The sequence below is a fragment of the Serinus canaria genome, chromosome 2 (genome assembly GCF_022539315.1).
Source record: "Serinus canaria isolate serCan28SL12 chromosome 2, serCan2020, whole genome shotgun sequence".
Classification (NCBI taxonomy): domain Eukaryota; kingdom Metazoa; phylum Chordata; class Aves; order Passeriformes; family Fringillidae; genus Serinus; species Serinus canaria.
This window is the reverse complement of record NC_066315.1, coordinates 109,441,688-109,458,170: the sequence shown is the minus strand read 5'-3', so window position 1 is coordinate 109,458,170 and position 16,483 is coordinate 109,441,688. Positions and strand designations below refer to the sequence as shown.

Genomic DNA, 16,483 nt, shown 5'->3' with positions numbered 1-16,483 from the left:
TGCTAGAATAAAGGGAGGCACAATGAAATTGCTCTTTGTATTCACTGATAGAATAGAAGTTGGACTGGTCTGTTCTGATGCTTCTTAGACCACTTACAAAGCAGTGTTTATTTCTGTATCAGTATCACATGCCTAAAATTCACTAGTACTGAATATTAAATCACATCTTTTTACGAGGGAAAAATTTCCTGGTTTATTCTCTGTGAAAACCCACAAAAGTAAGAAATTTAAGTCAGAACTAAATTTAAATCCATATGTAACTACACTCACCGGTATAGCTGTTAATAGCACCTCAAAAATGGTGAATTTTGGGTCTTGTCCCCTCCCCTAACAATGTGGGTTTGGTTCTTTAAAGCTCTGTGTTTTGTATGTGTGAGATTTTCTTCTTCTCTTTTCATAACAGCTGCTTTTTCCTTCGCCTCGCTTTTGAGAAGAGGCTATGCAATTTTTAGAAAATACGCACTGCAAATGAATCACCAAATGATAGTAGTTAAGCCCCAGCCATTGTGGATGCTCCTACTGAGGAGGGTTTGCTCAGGAGCATTCAGAGTATGGGTGGGTGACCTTTGGTGTGGGCTGTCCAGGCTCAGGAGGTGCCTCTCCTGCAGCCCCTGCCATGGACAGCATGGCAGAGACGCGCACAAAGCGGAGGAGAGCATCGCTCACCGACATGTTCACATTCTTCTGCTCAACACGAGCTTCAGCAACACCAAAACACCTGCAGGAAAATAAAACTGCCATCTGGAAGAAGCCCAGTGAAGTCACCCCCTGGCTCCTCAGGAGCCTTGCAGGGGTGTGAAAAGCAAGGTCACAATTAATTCAGCCGGGATTGCATGGAAGCACTGTGCAATGGATTCCTTTCAACCCGCTAATATCCTCTCATGGATAGGGGATTGTAGGGACTTTTTGCAGACACAAACCTCTCCTTGTACATTTTACAACCAAATCCCATATCTGGATTTAGCTCAGCATAAGCTAGCGTAATCTTAAAGTCCTGGTGTATGCCGCAAAGCAAAAAAAAAAAAATCTTATTATGGCAGTAAAATCACAGCTGAGGTAAATATATTCTGCGTCTCTACTTTCAGACATTTGCAACCTTCTCAAAAATACTGTCCTTTGGTCTAAGGATTTCTTGTCTTATCAGTTCAAGACCATTTAAAAAACAAACAAGAAAAAATGTTTGCCAGTTATTTTCTTCATCTGAAGTGCTCAGATAGGAAAAAGGGAGGATGTAAGTGTACAAAACATGGAAGGACATAACTTCTTATCATTTGGCCTTGAAGCCCTTCCTCTGCACCCAGGGGCTGACTTGGCATCTCAGTCATGCTGAACCACCTGGGATTGTGCACAAAACTTCCCACAGAAAGTCAGCTCTAATATCAGCTCCCAAAGTTTTCATTATAGCATTTTTTCCTACTTATGCTGCAAGAGCTAAAAAAGAGGTCTACTGACAGAAATAGAAACATTTGTTATTTGACAATGTTATTAAATACACTTAAATCTGAAAAAAACAAGTCATTACTTTTAGCAGTGACCAGTGTTATCCGGGAATGCAACAGTTAAATACTAAAGACAAATAAGTATGGCTGGTAAATAAAACAATGCATGAACTCCCACCTTAAAAGCCCCACAGTGAGACACTGACTGCCTTATGAGCTGACTTAGCATACTCCAGTTACAAATGGGAAATGTTCATAGTCAGGTTACTGAGAAGAAGAGAACAATTCTTGGATTTCAAAAGATCCCCCCCTACTGCAACAAGTCTCTGGGATTAAGGCAGGCATGGACTCCACACCATTTGAAAGGGACTCTGACCATTGCAGTCCTTGTTCTTAGGTCATTGACTTACTCTTTGCAGTTGTGTTTTTGTGATACACTCTACAAGTAATTACAGAAAGCCTGCTGTTCATTCCTTACTTTTTTTTTTCTTTATTTTTCTATTACTACTGGCCCCTCCCTCACCAACTCTCCCCAGTATGCTAAGAAATCCTGTCACCTCACCTTTGCAGACAGGCATGTCTGTCTATATTCAGGCACCTATTTCCCTTCTCTGGTGCAGCTGTGGTTTGATCCTACCCCAGTGTATGCACTGGATGTTTCACAGGAAACACACAGGAAACAGTGATAGCAGATTCCCTTAAGAGTGACTTTACTGGAGCTGTATGAATTTTGGAGCTAAGGATCTACTGCCTAGATTGTGTGTTACATTCTCCTTTTGTTTGAGGAGGCACAGATTAGCTATACTGCTTTGTATTTTACTTAAAAGGCTTAGGAGCTAGGGTAGGTTTTTTTGCTACATTTCTTCATAACTGTTCCATATATTTTGTTTTTAAAAGGAAGATTTAAAAATAGAATAGTAAAAAAACCCAACGGCAACAGTACAGTTACAAATGGACTGAAGTTTTAGAAGGAACTGCTGTGGGAGTTGCTGCTAGGAATACTTACCAAGGAGAAAAACACAACAGTTAGGAGACTGTTAATACAGATGCATAGACAACCTTGTATTTCCAAATTAAGCTAAACACCTTAATATCTAATGGCATTGACAATTCACAAATAGTATGCAAGGAGGTGTTATCACTTTCCAAAACAAAGTCACATCAAACATTCAACTCTTGCAAGGTAGGGGAGGACTGTCTCTTTTAAAAACAAAAATAAAAGGAAACAAAAGGAATAAACCCTGAAAAATAAGCTGTGGAAAAAAATAGTAAAGGCTTTTTCAAGGTCTGAGCTTCCAGCCACACTGCTCACATAACAAGCACTAACAAATGTTTTGATAATTCAAGGACTATGTATGATTGTATGCTGGAGCTTCAATTTAAACACTCTAACACCATTTAAAACTCTTCCTAAATTATGTTCCAATCACTGATGTGCTCTTTCCAAATAAAAGTATAATACAATTTGAGGTAAAACATTAAGAGCAAAAATATTCTTAATGAATTTTTAACCCCATGTTAACAAGGGATTTTTTGGACCTAGCCAAGCAGACAGCAAGAGGTCCAGGAAGTTCCACTGCTGTGAGGCTGCCAGAGAAAAGGAAGTGATAAACTTTTGGTTTGGGGTTTTGCAAACAAAGCAGCACATTTTTCTTGATTACTGTGTTTGAAGACCACTTGAAAAATGTAGATTGGCCCAGTATCTTGCACTTCTTAAATGGAAATGGATGTCTGAAGAGCTAACTACAACAAAATGCAAGCTTTGCTGTCATTTCAGCAGAAAGAAGTTAAAACAAAGAAAAAAAAACAAGGAGAAAAAGTATACCACCACGAAAAGCCAAACACCTTTTCCCCCCTCCCAAAGCCCCTTAAGAGCCATCCAGCTAGATTCTGATAATATTGGGTAACTGGATCTGATGAAACAAGTTTCTTTGTAGCTTGGCATGTTGGTTTCAACAAATTAGGATGTAAATTGTAATACCAATGGGACAACATCACTTTTTCTCTCTGTTAAGCAGAAGCCACAGAGAATCCCCTGGAAAAAAACAGCAGTTAATTCAAGTGCCCTGGTTGGTTTCCTAATAGCCAACTCAGGAGTGCTAAGGTCGGGTCCTATATCCTCACTCTCCTCTGCATTCTGAGGGAGGAGGCAGCCACAGGACCCACTGCATCAGTCAATACCATCCCCTCTCAAGCACTCCTGCTTGAGAAAATGTGCAGCATTTTGGGGAAAAAAAAAGAAAAAAAAAAAAAAAGGAGGTGAGCAACAGCCCACCTGCTGATGTCAAAAGAAGGATAACATCTGCATCCTGCCCTCAGTGGTACTCCTGCACTTCCCCACCTGGCCAAAGGGGCAGACACTCCAAGGCAGCCCTGCCTGCAGCCCCAGGGCTCCCATCTGCAGCACCAGAGCTCAGGGAATTGAAGGTTCATGGGATAACTGTGACCATTTGTAGCTCTGGCAGCAGCTTCCAGCTCTCCTTCCGTTGTGTAATTCCAAGGTCTTGCAAAACACATGTCAGTGTATGTAAGGGAAATCTGGGTTTCAAGGACAAACCTTCTTGACACCTGAGTAGTAAGATGACATTGACTCATAGGCATAAGGTCTGCTCTGAAAGACAACTTTGGTTTTGAATCTTTTTCCTTGCTTCTGAGCAGCAAATGGCATAGACATATGGGACTACTGAGGTTTCTGCTAGTATTACTTTATTTCTGTTTCTTTTTCTTCATCCATGTCCTTAACTGGATATTCAGATTAAGGTAAGAGATGTATTAAAAACACATAAACAGTAGGATCATCAAACACAGTATGTACAAAATGGCAGGTTTTAGAAATATTCACTGCTAAAATTTCAACTGTTAAATGTGTTTTGGTAGGCAAAGAAGACTGCAGCTTTTTTAAACATGAGGAAATCTGAAGGATTACATCAAACCATGTTACAGACACTGACAGATACAGGCTTTCAAGCAAAACAGCTGTCATTAAAGCTCCTGTGACTGCTTAGAATACACTGCTGCAGACTCCTAAAAAAACCCTAAATCCATGGGAAAAAAAAGAATACCTTGAGCCTATACTTTAGCTTCAGAACAGAGATGTAGCTCCATCTTTCTTCCTTTTCCTATGAATAAACTAAAGCAGTATGAACCATTTCTACCCCTGTGGTCACTAGCAAGGGCCAGAAAGCCAAATATGGCCTGCAACAAGCATGCTCATCTCACAACCTCACACCTACTTTCCTAGGACTGCCTTAGCATGAAATGTGTCCATTTCATTTTATTTAACATTAAGGTCTTCCAGGTAGAACATCACTTCCTACCTTCACTACTTGAAACAAGACTGAGCACTGGGTAAAAAGTCTGAAACCTGGTAGCTGCAGAGCTGCTAAAACGCTGTTGTGTCACTCCTCTCCTTGGACACTCATGCAAGCTGTCCCTGCACATATACAGTGACAGCAACCTGCCAAAGCCACCAGGGTTAGTGTCACTCTGTGTGACAACCAGTGCAAACAATTACTGAGATGATTTGCATGTTCACAGGCCATCCACAGTCAATGTGCAGCAGTGGTTAAGACAGAGCAGCTTAAATCCAGGTGCCACTGGCAGGACAGGGGAGGATCCTTGGGCTGGCAGAGGACAAGAGCACACAGAAGCAGCTGCAGGGGGAAGGAAGGAGGCCAGCATGTCTCACATGACTGTACTATGGGATGTTTCTGTGTGGAGCTGGCAAGACAGGGAAACAGCTGGGTCCAGGACATGTATAGAGGCAATTGAAGGTCAAAGGGAAGTATCTAGAAGTAGTGTGACCTCTAAACCAGCCTTCTTACTGCATTTTTGACTACCCTCCTGGCCTAAGTGTGATCAGATTTGATCAAATGTTCATGTCATTATATGGCAACCAAGAAGGTCACAGCTAATGATTTTTATTAACTCTCAACACTCAGAAACATTGTTTAGGCCTTGTGTGATCTTTCCCTATCTTATTCTAACAGGATGCCCAACTTTCATGGTTCCCAATTTTATTTATAGCATAATACTTGCACAGAAATACAGACAAACACATTAAAGCCTTCAAAAGCAATTTTCACAGGAAATGCAATACCAATCTAGCTGTGCACATCTTAAACCTTCCCTGTTTGCACCCTGCCCAGAGAATAAGAGTCATTTATTGGGAAGCATGTGCCTTTTATTTCTGCCCCTCTCCCCAGGTCAGTATCCTCAAAGCCTTTCTTCTAGTCTTTCCATTTGGCTACTTGGTGAACTCCAGAAGCATTTGCATTGATGGCGCAGGACTTAGCACTAGATCTGTCATATATGGTTAAGCTGCTGCTGGGCTAAGCTTCCTTTTTTTATCCTGAGTGGTATTTTCTCTTTGAACTTTAGGAATTTATACAGTGTTTTATCCTTTCAAGTATCTCTACAAATTCTTCACAGGATCTACAGCACAGGCAGGGCCTTTTTATGACAGAAAGACACAGTAGGTTTTCATGCTTTGCAGTCACTGTAATATAACCCACTGCTTCACTAAGCCCACTAACATTACATTCATTATTTGGCAGGGAGCTTATGGTAAAGAAGTAATTTGTTCTGATAGTCAAGTGCACCATCAAAAGTCTGATTGCCTACAACAAATCAAGAGAGTTTTGTAAGCCCTGCTATGTGCTTTCATATGCTGAAAGAAAAAAAAAAGCCACAAATTGTGCAAGAATAATTATCTTTCTGACAGTTTGTCTTCAAAATGAAGATAGGTAACACTTATGTGTAAATGCAAACAGCAGGGATAATATGGGGCTCCCAAGGTATCAGAAAGGTAGCATTCCCTGTAGAAATACAGAAGACCACTACAATGGGACAAATGAAACACACCTCTCACCAAAACATGAAGGTGAAACCTCTTCTTCTGCTTAAGGATGACTGGCAAATGATTAGTGCAGAGAAATACACTAAGTAGCTGCATTTTAAGTTACTACCTTGTAAAACAGCTATTGTGTACCTTTTCTGTACAAAAAAAAGTTACGTGCAGTTGTCCATAATCATTTGAGTCTTGATGACTAGATAAACAGCAGTCATGAAGGAAAAATTAGCAAAGTGCCTTTCAAGAAATATAGTGGTCACAAACACTGCTTTAAAATCTTCTGCATCTGTCTAGAGAAACAGGGACTACTTTTTGAGTCACTCTAATATTGCAGTGTTTACAGCATGTATCACCTTTCTCTGCAGAAGGTTATACAGAGCACAGTCGGATGCAGTTCAGCTTCCAATGTCCTGTCTGTGGGCTTGAAAAAACCAGCAAACTGACCCTGCTACTGCTCACACTGGATCTCTGGAGAGAATTCCTCCTGCAAATAGTCCTGTAAGGTCAAATGAGACTCTCTGCCAAACAAGACTTTGCAAAATCAGTCGTGCTGTGTCACGTTAAGAGAAAAGGAACCTAGCTGGAGCATGTACTAATTTTAATCAACACAGTACATCCTTCTCACCAGATGATCTGGTTGGGTTTTTTTTCCCTTTCCTCTCCTTCCTTCTTTTTTTTTTTTTTTTTCTGTTTTCAGGCCTTTTTTTTCTTCTGTCCTTCCCTTTTGCATTTTTTTCTCCTTTCACACACTATTTTTCTCCATCCCACTTTCCCCTTTTAACAACCCACCTCCTCCTCCTCCTACATCCTGTTTTCCTATCCCTTTGTCCTCTCCCAGTCCTTTGAAGGACTACACCTGTGTTTTTCTAACAGTCCCACCAGAAGCAGCTGAAGGCAAGTGATAAGAAACTGATAAAAACCTCTTGAGACTTAAAGGCTGTATTCCTACTAGCCTGCACAAAGGGAAATGGAAGATGTGGGCTAAGGAGAGAGGGATTAAATGACTCAAAACTTGCAGAATTTCAACACAGTGGATTTAAATTTCTGTAGTTCCCATTAACTAGAGCACACCACCATTAAACTGCTTGTTCTGGTTAATATTTAAGAAGGGAAAAAATGAGCAGAGTCACATGGTAAACATGTCTGGAAGCCTAAAAAAAGAATATGAAGTTAATAAAAGTGTGTATTCACGTCAGACATCATACCCAGACCAGGAATGGTGTTATCATTTCCATTACAGAAGCAAAGATCTGCCTCTGAAACCTGCAGAAGTTTTAATCACTTTTTAAAATCCATGCCCTAAGAAATTACCTCATTATTTCCCCTCTTCAGAATAGTGCTTTCCTCACACTCATTTTGGACACCTCACCAGGTAGGTCAGTCCCCAACAAAAGCCTGGTCCCGTTCTTTAAGCCAAAACACACTCCCCAGGTCTGCCCCAGTGCATTTAATGCACTGGCTTGCAAAATTTCTCTGGGGACTGTGTGCACTTAGAAATCAGCAGTACCTGATTTGGGAGTCACACAGGCACTTGCCATGTCTTTGGGTTAAGCATAAAGGGATTATATTAGATCTGGCAAATGTCATTTATTTCCAGGATTTGAGAAAAGATTTTTCTTATCCCAGTGATTCCAGATAATCTAACTTAAGGATCCTAGAAAGATAAAGCTGAATCTCTACTTTTATACTGAGAGTATCCAGAGCTCATTACGGATTTTGCCAAATTTTGAGCTGGTAAGTTTGCCTTACCAGCTCAAAAAAACTGCATCCACAGACCTTCCAGAATTTTAAGAGAAGACCATGGCAATTTCCAGCTGGGTAGGTGATGCTCTTCATCTTGCAATCCACAAGTACTCTCTCCTAGTGAGAGCTGGACCTTCAAGCAAGAAACCTGTGTGCCCTAAGACAGCAAGGCCAGGTAATTCTCCAGCATCACATCTATAAAATTAGGGAAATGGGCTCAAGGGAGATGAGCTTCTGCAACCAAATCTATGTGCACCCAAGTTCAAGTCACCTAGCTTTCCTATGTCCTTTCTGCAGAGATGCAACTAATGTTAACGTCTTCAAAAGAATTCTATGTATTTAACTATCAAATTGATATATGGCCTGCATGTATTAGCTGACTGCCATCCATGGAAGGGGCTTAGCTAGAGAGTCTAGCTAACTACACTAAGATTTTGGAAGCTATCACCTAAGAAGAAAGTTTGGTATGTTTTGTACTGACAAGTGATTTTCACACAACTCTTGTTGACTATAGTATTTCACACTTTACAACGCAATTCAAAACAAAAAGTATGGCATGCACAAATTCCCACTGATCTCACACTGTACCAGTAACTGTGTTGGTAGACACTGAGATGGTAGCAAGCTCCAAGTGGTTTGTAAGGAAATTCACTGCAGTGAAGTGTCATTTTCCACATTCCCAGTTCTTACAAGAGTGCCTAGATTCAAAAGACTAAATAGCCTCCTTTGTTTATTACATAATTTGCAGAACTGCAAGCAGAGAGCAACAAGGAAAGCACAGATCCTTCCTCTGAGCACTCTGACATGCCCCCTGTCCAGAAGAAGTCTCTCTTCAGGCTCGTTGCTTCGCTACTCAGCCGTTCACTTCGGCAGCTTCTTCTAAATTGCAGAGATGCCTATTTAGTATGCCCATCCATACAATTATCTACATCTACACACATGTATGTGCTCTGCTGGCTGCCCACATTGAGGCCCATCTGCCAGGCTGGCACCGTGCCCACCGGGACGTTGGTCGGTCCGTTTCACTAAAGCGGAACTGTCAGGCGGTGAGGGACTTTGGTGGGCAGCCAAGAGCCCTCCTTTCTCCTGGGACCAAAGCCTCCCAGCGCCACTCAAGTCTGTGTGGCACACCACGGGAGCACGACCATTGGCACGCACGCCAAAGCAAAGAAGATTTCAAAGGGGAAAGAAAAGAGGAGAGCTGACTGGTACTTCAGACTGTGATCCAGCCCTACTTTGTGGAGGTGATTATGGCGGACAATGCTGCTGTGGCTGAGCACAGGCCAGCCATCATTTAACTTTGACTTTGGCACCAATCAAGTACAACAGGGTAATTGTGAGACGACTCAATAGATGTAAATGGCCACTATACAGGGCGATGCTTTGAGGCATAAGGGCATAGACAAATGGCCCGCAAAAGGCAGCTCCTTCCATGCGCGTGCAGACTTGGTGAGTAACAGCAGCTGCCTGGGAAACAGCAGTCAAGATCAGAACTACATGCATCAGATCTTCAGTTCAGCCCAGATCTTTCCAGGAGGATCATCCTGGCCATGCTAATCCCACTCACATTTCTGTTTAAAGCTGACCTTTACTTTTACACTTGCACTGCCTGAAGACACAGGTGGGTCATGGTTTGCATTGGGGTTTTAATCTCTCAATGACAATAATAACATGCCAGGAAATGTTGCATTTATCTTCTACTTTTCTCTTCCTCCTGTCACCTGTGAACTTGGCCACTAGGAGCCTGCTTTAGAACCTCTCAAGGTGGCTATTCCTCATGGCTGGAATCAGCTTACCCACCCTCACTGGTGTTAAGTGGGATGCAAACACAGCTCCGCCTCCCTGCAGGAGCCAAGATGAACAGTTCAATGTGGTCTCACTGTTCAATGGATCTATTCACCCGTAAGTATGACAAGCAGATTCTGGCACTAAACCAGCAGCTCCTCTGCTCCCCAGGAATGCCCAAGGGCAAAATTATATCATGCTTTTATTTAAACCAACATGGTCAAACTTCACTATGGAGGAGTTTTACCAGTTAAATGGGCCTCCACTCACACCCACTGTGTGAGGACTCGGCAGTCAGGAAGAAGTCCCAGCTGAACTTTTGAAAAGCTAGACGCAATGCTGCAAGTTTCTTTCCCCTGTTGATTTTAAGCAGGTCAGAAAAATCTTACATTATGATAATTACATCACAAAACAGTTTATAGACATTTCCGTCACATGACATTTTAATTGCTGTTACCTCTTTAGACAACTAAGCCAAGGCAGAGCTTGTCAGCACCAAGAGAAAAGAAAACCTAGCATGCTTCTGAAGTCTGAATTTCTTCCTAAGCAAAATAAGCAGACATCCAGACCACTACATGAGGAAATTCCGCATGTATCTTCTACTTCAACTTTGAATGGCTCTTCTGACATCTCTTCCAGCTAAGAAGATTAAAAAAGACCAAATCATTTGAGATATTGCATTGCTTCTTGACATCAATCTGGTGAAAGATTTAACTGAAAAGAGCCTTTATTTTTGTACTTTGTATGTTATAGGATGGAATTCTGTTAAGTTGTAATCTCTTTTGAATAATTACAGAAATCGCTGTTTTTCCCTTTACAGGCTGTTCTGCCTATACAGAGAGAGCATATCTATAAAAATTCAGCAGCCTCTGTACAATAAATGGTATGGCTCAGGATTTCCCTCTGGGTCCTTGTGGCATATGCACAGGAATGTGAACTGTCAGTGATGCTTCTCACACAATCAGTACAAATACAGTGCTTCCAAGAGGAGATGACGTCACACATTTTATAGTACAGGCACTGCATGAAACAATTACAGTCCCTAGCAGCAGCTGTGGATATGCCATAGGTAAATCAAACAGTTGTGATCTCCTTCTCTCTTCAGTGGGATGGAGAAAATACACAGAGACTGGATTTATGTCATCATAATTGAGGGAAGGATTTTGCCCCATCCAAAACACATGCCCCCAGACATTGTCTGTCTTAAGGAGCAGGTCAAAAACCTGCTCTACTGAAATGAAGAGCATCGAGGCAATTAGTCTCAGATTTGGTCATCTCCACATCAGCACACAAAGACCACTGAAAGTTCTGAGTTCTTACAAATGGCTTGGCATTTTATCTCAGTTGCTGAGACCACTAAACCTTCCCTGCGCTGATTTCTCCACAAGTGACACTAGATATCTATACCTCTAAAGAATACAACAGACGCATCTAACTTAAAAACAGATGAAGCATTTACGCTTTAATTGGAATTTGCACAATTTAGATCTAAATTTGCACATCTTTCCTATATGGTTTTCCATATGTCTTCATTGTAACAGTTTCCCAATTTAAGGCAATGTGAGAAGACAGAACCTTTTTTTTGCAAGACCATGAACATACACAGACACCCTACCCCAAAACCAGCACTAACATCTGCAGCAATCACAATATGGTAGCTGGCTACACACAGGAGATTAAAAATATACAGATCAATAATGTTCTGCTACGATTTTCAAACAGAAACCTCATGTAATTTTTTCCAAACACAGTCCCTCTAGTAGCTTTTGTAATGACATTGGAGAGGGAGACATTGCATTACACTCTTCAAGTCATTCTGATAGTCCCGCACATAATTTCCCCCCTTGCCTCCCCCCGATTTTCAGCAAAAGTGTCATTCTTGTGCTGTTTGTGTTAGTGGACAGAATTTCAAGCATCTGCTCCCAAATGATTATAAATCAAGGAACCTTCATGCTCCACTAGCTTGAGAAGATAGCGTTATTAATGACTGCTATTCAAGGAAGTTCACAGTAAGTGTCTAAGTGAAGACACCTCTGATGTAAGGCTTTGTTTTGTTTCCAAAAACAACTGCGTGGGCAAATCTTCACTTTTGCTGTTTAACATATTTCTGAGGCTACCACTTCTAAGAAATATCAATTATTTTTGTTAGCTTAGCAGTTATATCAGTTTCCTCTGGAAAAAGAAACAATACTGACATTCCACAGCAATGCTCACGAAAAGTCATTTAGCTTAACAAATACTGGGGTCTATGAAGATGCAACACTGCTCTTACTCTGCTGTTCTTTATCTGGTTCCAGTAGTCTGAAAAAGCTGGTTGAACTCTAAAGCACAAAAAGTGAAAATCTGAGTATTAGTCTGTATTACATGGACTTATGTATTACATGAAACAAGGTAAGAAATGATGGGGTATAGCCTGGCGGAGCTGATTTGCTCCCCAGGTTAATACACCATGATTTCCTACATGATCCTAACCAGCAGTCTTTTATTTCCATAGAAGTAGGACCAACTTTGCAAAGAAAAGGCGAGTCAGAGGTCTGATTAGGTGAGTTTTCTGCCTCTTAGTTACTTGCCTAGGTGCACAATGGATGTGAGGCAGCCCATGCATGAATAGCACATAATACCGAAATTCAAGATAAGAGATCTGACTCATCACTCCACTGCACCAGTTTTATGCCTACGGGGCTCCATGTTCTTCCATGGTGACTCAGACCCAAGACTCCCCTCTCTCCAGGAAAAACATGACAAGTCATGCAGTACATGTCAGACTTACCCATCAACTATAATCCCCATTTGCACTGCAAAACTAATTGGAATGTAACATTCCATACCACTTGCATCTTGCTGTTAAGCCTAGAGATAGGAATATATAATTAATGTAAAGAGCAGCAGTTTAAAATACAGTCATTGGAATTAACCCTAGTACACCTGGCAAAACACTCATGGAACCCTCCTTGAGAAAGCAGTCCTTTCCAAATGTTAATAGCGCCGATATGGGCACTAAGATTAACAACATGGAATTAAGGAGAAGGAGATTAGTCACCAGAAAATAAAGTCTCTCTGAAACAGTTCTCCTTGTAAGACTGCTGCTTTCACTTCTCTAGCCCAAGGCTGCTGAAACACATGAAACTTTGAACAACTCTAAGGTAGGCACTGACTGTTTCTTCAAAAAGGACACGCTGTGTTTATGACAGCTATTTTTGGCTTTCCACTATACAAATATAAAACACCATGAGGCCCATTTTCTTCTCACAGCTTCATGTCTGTATATATTCATTGATTTCAGTGCAATTATATCTGATTATTTGCCTGGAATGGAAGTTATATCAGTGCTGACCCTTATAGGCAATTCTGAATGGATTTATACTGGGCAAAATGTGTAAGAGGAGGCGATCTACTCTACAGTCTGACAGCATACAACTGTGGAAATCAAGAAAATAATTAATAAAGGTATAAATCTTCAAAAGCCAAACAAAACAATCCATCCTTCACCTTGCTCTAAACCTTAAGGGATTGGTATCCAGCAGTTTACCATAATGTACCTTGTGCTTTTTGTCTGTTTTTCAGTCACAGAATCAGTGGGTTACTCTAGAATGCTGAGATCACTGCCACAGGTTTCTGTTCAGCTACTTTGCAGAGAGAGTTGAATCTATGATGGTTGACCCTGTAGAGTTCAGCCATGCTGGCCACTGGTGCACACAACCAGTAACACACTGAAAACTGCTTGTGGAAATGATTACACACCACTGGGAAGCCACACATACTGAGCATTACATACATAAACCATCCACTTGCTTGTGATGGCAGAGGGCACACATATGTAATTTTGTATTTACTACCATCACGGCAAGACGACAGCATCTTATTCTGACTACACTTACATCCCACTGAGAGGTCAAGGCAGGAGATGGTATTATATGTGCGCTTTTCTACAGGAGGGCAAGATTTATTCTGAGGCATTCAGTTCTTTGAGTTTTACCTCTGTCTTCTGAAAAAGAAAAAACCAAATCCACAAAAACCCACAAAATTGTCCACTGCAATGAATAGAGACTTTGAATAAATGCAGGACCTTGACTCCAACAGGAAGGTGAAGCCCAAAAATGTGTCAGTAGGATCATTCTCTTATGAGGAGCACTATAAAGACATGAACTTAAAATAGACATAGCATTCGCTCGTATCTCATGCTCACTTACTCTCTGACAACCAGAAACCAGGGTGACTTAAAAACCTAGCACTTACTACTCTTTGGTTGCCATAATTTTATTAGTCTGGTCATGTGGCAATCACAGGTGTGAGACACAGCCTGGTATCCAGGTAAAAGTTATGGAAACAGCTTCATAGCTAATGTTAAACCACAGGATCCGTGCCTTTATCCCCATTATTAAAATAGTTATACATCCAAAATACAAGGGGAGAAACAGAGGTACAGCATTCAGAACTGAACAGCAAGTTACAAAACTTCAAACACAACACAATATATTGAAAGCCTACTAGCACCAAATTTGTGATGCTGCTTATATACTTGAACCTAAGGTGAACCTCTCCTTTTAACATCTGGGTCACCAGTAACTAGCAAGGATTACCAGACCACACTGCTTCCCACCCATGTTTAAAGTACTACTAAAGTGCTACCTAAATCACCTATGCCGGGAAGTGGATCCAGTGATTAAGTACCCGATTCAGGGGTCGCCAGCAGTATTTCACTTTGGGTGGTAGCTGGTCTCTAGCATGGAAGTGTAGAACAAGCCAGTCTGGCTGCAACGATCGAGATTTTCACCGCCCAACACCAAAGTTTGCCAAGGAGCCGGTGAACGCACAGGTAAAGGCAGTCGCTGCTGCGCTGCGGGGCGCCGTCCTTTCGTCACTTTTACCTCAGCCGGCTGCAAGAGGCGACAGCAGGCGAGCACGGACAGCCCACCGGGACCCCAGGTGGTCTCCAGGGACCCCGGGACCTGCTGCACGGAGCGGCTGGGTGGGCTACAGGGAGCGAGTGCCGTGCCGCATGCCGGTGCACACTCGCACGCCGGGAGCGCCTCAGTGGCGCCTGGGGACAGGCGGGAGCGCCGCGCGACCCCACGAGGGGCGGCCTCGGGAGGATGGGGGACAAGGGGGGACTGCCCCCCCGCCTGGCCCACCCTCCGGAGGCCGCTCCCCACCCCCTGACCACGGTGCCGATGGGGAGCCCCATCCCCGCACAGGCACACGGCAACAGGCGGCTGCGCCCCCCGCCCAGCACCTCGCACCCGCTGCCCCGGTCGGGATCGCTACCTCGGGAAGGCTCCGTGCGCTCCCGCCGCCGCCTGCTCCCGCCGCCGCCGGGGCGGATCAGCTGATATTTACCTGTGAGGTAATGCACGCTCCGTAAGGTCACCGTGCACCCGCCGCCGGCACAGGGTGCCAGGCAGGAGGAGGGACGCGCCGGGAGGAGCGGGAGTTGCTCCTGCTCCGCCGCCGCCGCGCACGGCGCCGGAGCGGGGCGGCCGCGCCGCGCAGAGGCAGAGGCGGCCGCTGCCGCTGCAGCTCCTGGCACATGCTGCAGGTGTCAGCGCAGGAGCTGCCCCGCCGCCCGCCCGCCGCGCCCGCCCCGCCGCGGTGCGCAGCCGCGCCCGCCGCACCGCGCCGGCGCCACGATGGTGCGCCGGCGCCCTTCGCAAGCTGAAGCCGCCGCGAAGCCGCTGCCCGGCCCCGGCGCTCCCCTCGGGAGACGCTCCCCCGCCAGCACCGGCGGAGAGGGGGCGGTGGGAGGGATGACGTAGTGGGGCGTGGGGCAGGGGCGAGGCCGGGCGGCGGGGCCGGGAGCCCTCTCCGGGCCCCCCGAGGACGCGGCTCCGCCAAGGGGGTGCAGGCGGGACCCCCCCATCCCTGTCGGAGTGGCGGGCGGGCCGGGGGAGCGGCGGGGCGAGCGGGGGCAGAGGGATGATGTCATCCCCTTTTCCAGGGGAGGGCGGGGCTTGTCCGCGGGGGGAGGTGGGCGCGACGGCCGCGGCTCCCCCAAGAGCGGGCGAGGAGGGGGATGCGCACGGTGCCAGCCTCTCACGGCGCCGAACCCGCGCGTCCGAACCAGCGCTGCCCCGGGCACGGGTGGGCTCCGTGCCCGCGATGGGGGCCGATCACTCCGTGCCGCAGCAGCAGGTCGTGGGGATGGCACCGGGGAAGGCACCCCCTCCCCCCCGCCGGGAGTCTCTGGCATGCGTCCCAACCCCGGCCGGGGGTCCCCGGGAGTCCCCGTTGTGGGTCCCAACCCCGGACGGGGGTCCCCTGTAGCCCCCGCCAGCCCGACCGGCACTTCCCGCTGCAGGGCGCAGAGCGGAGCGCAACTTTGGAGCGGCACAGCCGGCCGGGGACTATCGGGGGAAGGAAGAGCCCTTCGTGCGAGCCGCGGCTGCGGCCCTTCCCCGGGAGCCGCCGTGTCCTGCAGGTGCCGGTGGCGGGGCACAGGCTCGGCTCCAGCGCGGCTCGCTGCTGAGAGCAGAGGTTGGCGGGTGGGTGGGTGTGCGGGAGCCTTCCGAGCTCATCGGGTAGCCCGGCTGCGGGGAGTGACAAGCAGCAAAGGCTTCGTCCTGCGGTTCTCAAAATGTGCGCAGGAGGTTTGCTGGGGAAACCGAATGGTCTCCAGCGCCCTGTTTCTGTGACCCACTTATTTTTCCCTAACTGGCCAGATAAGCCA

The 16,483-nt window shown here is 45.1% G+C and overlaps 1 protein-coding gene across 1 annotated transcript in view; it reads right to left on the bottom strand.

The window, feature by feature from the left end:
* DTNA (dystrobrevin alpha) overlaps window positions 1–15,268 on the bottom strand; it is a 222,501-nt gene extending 207,233 nt beyond the window's left edge. The window contains exon 1 of the mRNA XM_050971128.1: window positions 15,157–15,268. The gene's annotated coding sequence lies outside the window, so the exon portion shown is untranslated. The remainder of the gene's footprint in view (window positions 1–15,156) is intronic.
* Between the last annotated feature and the right edge of the window lie 1,215 nt (window positions 15,269–16,483).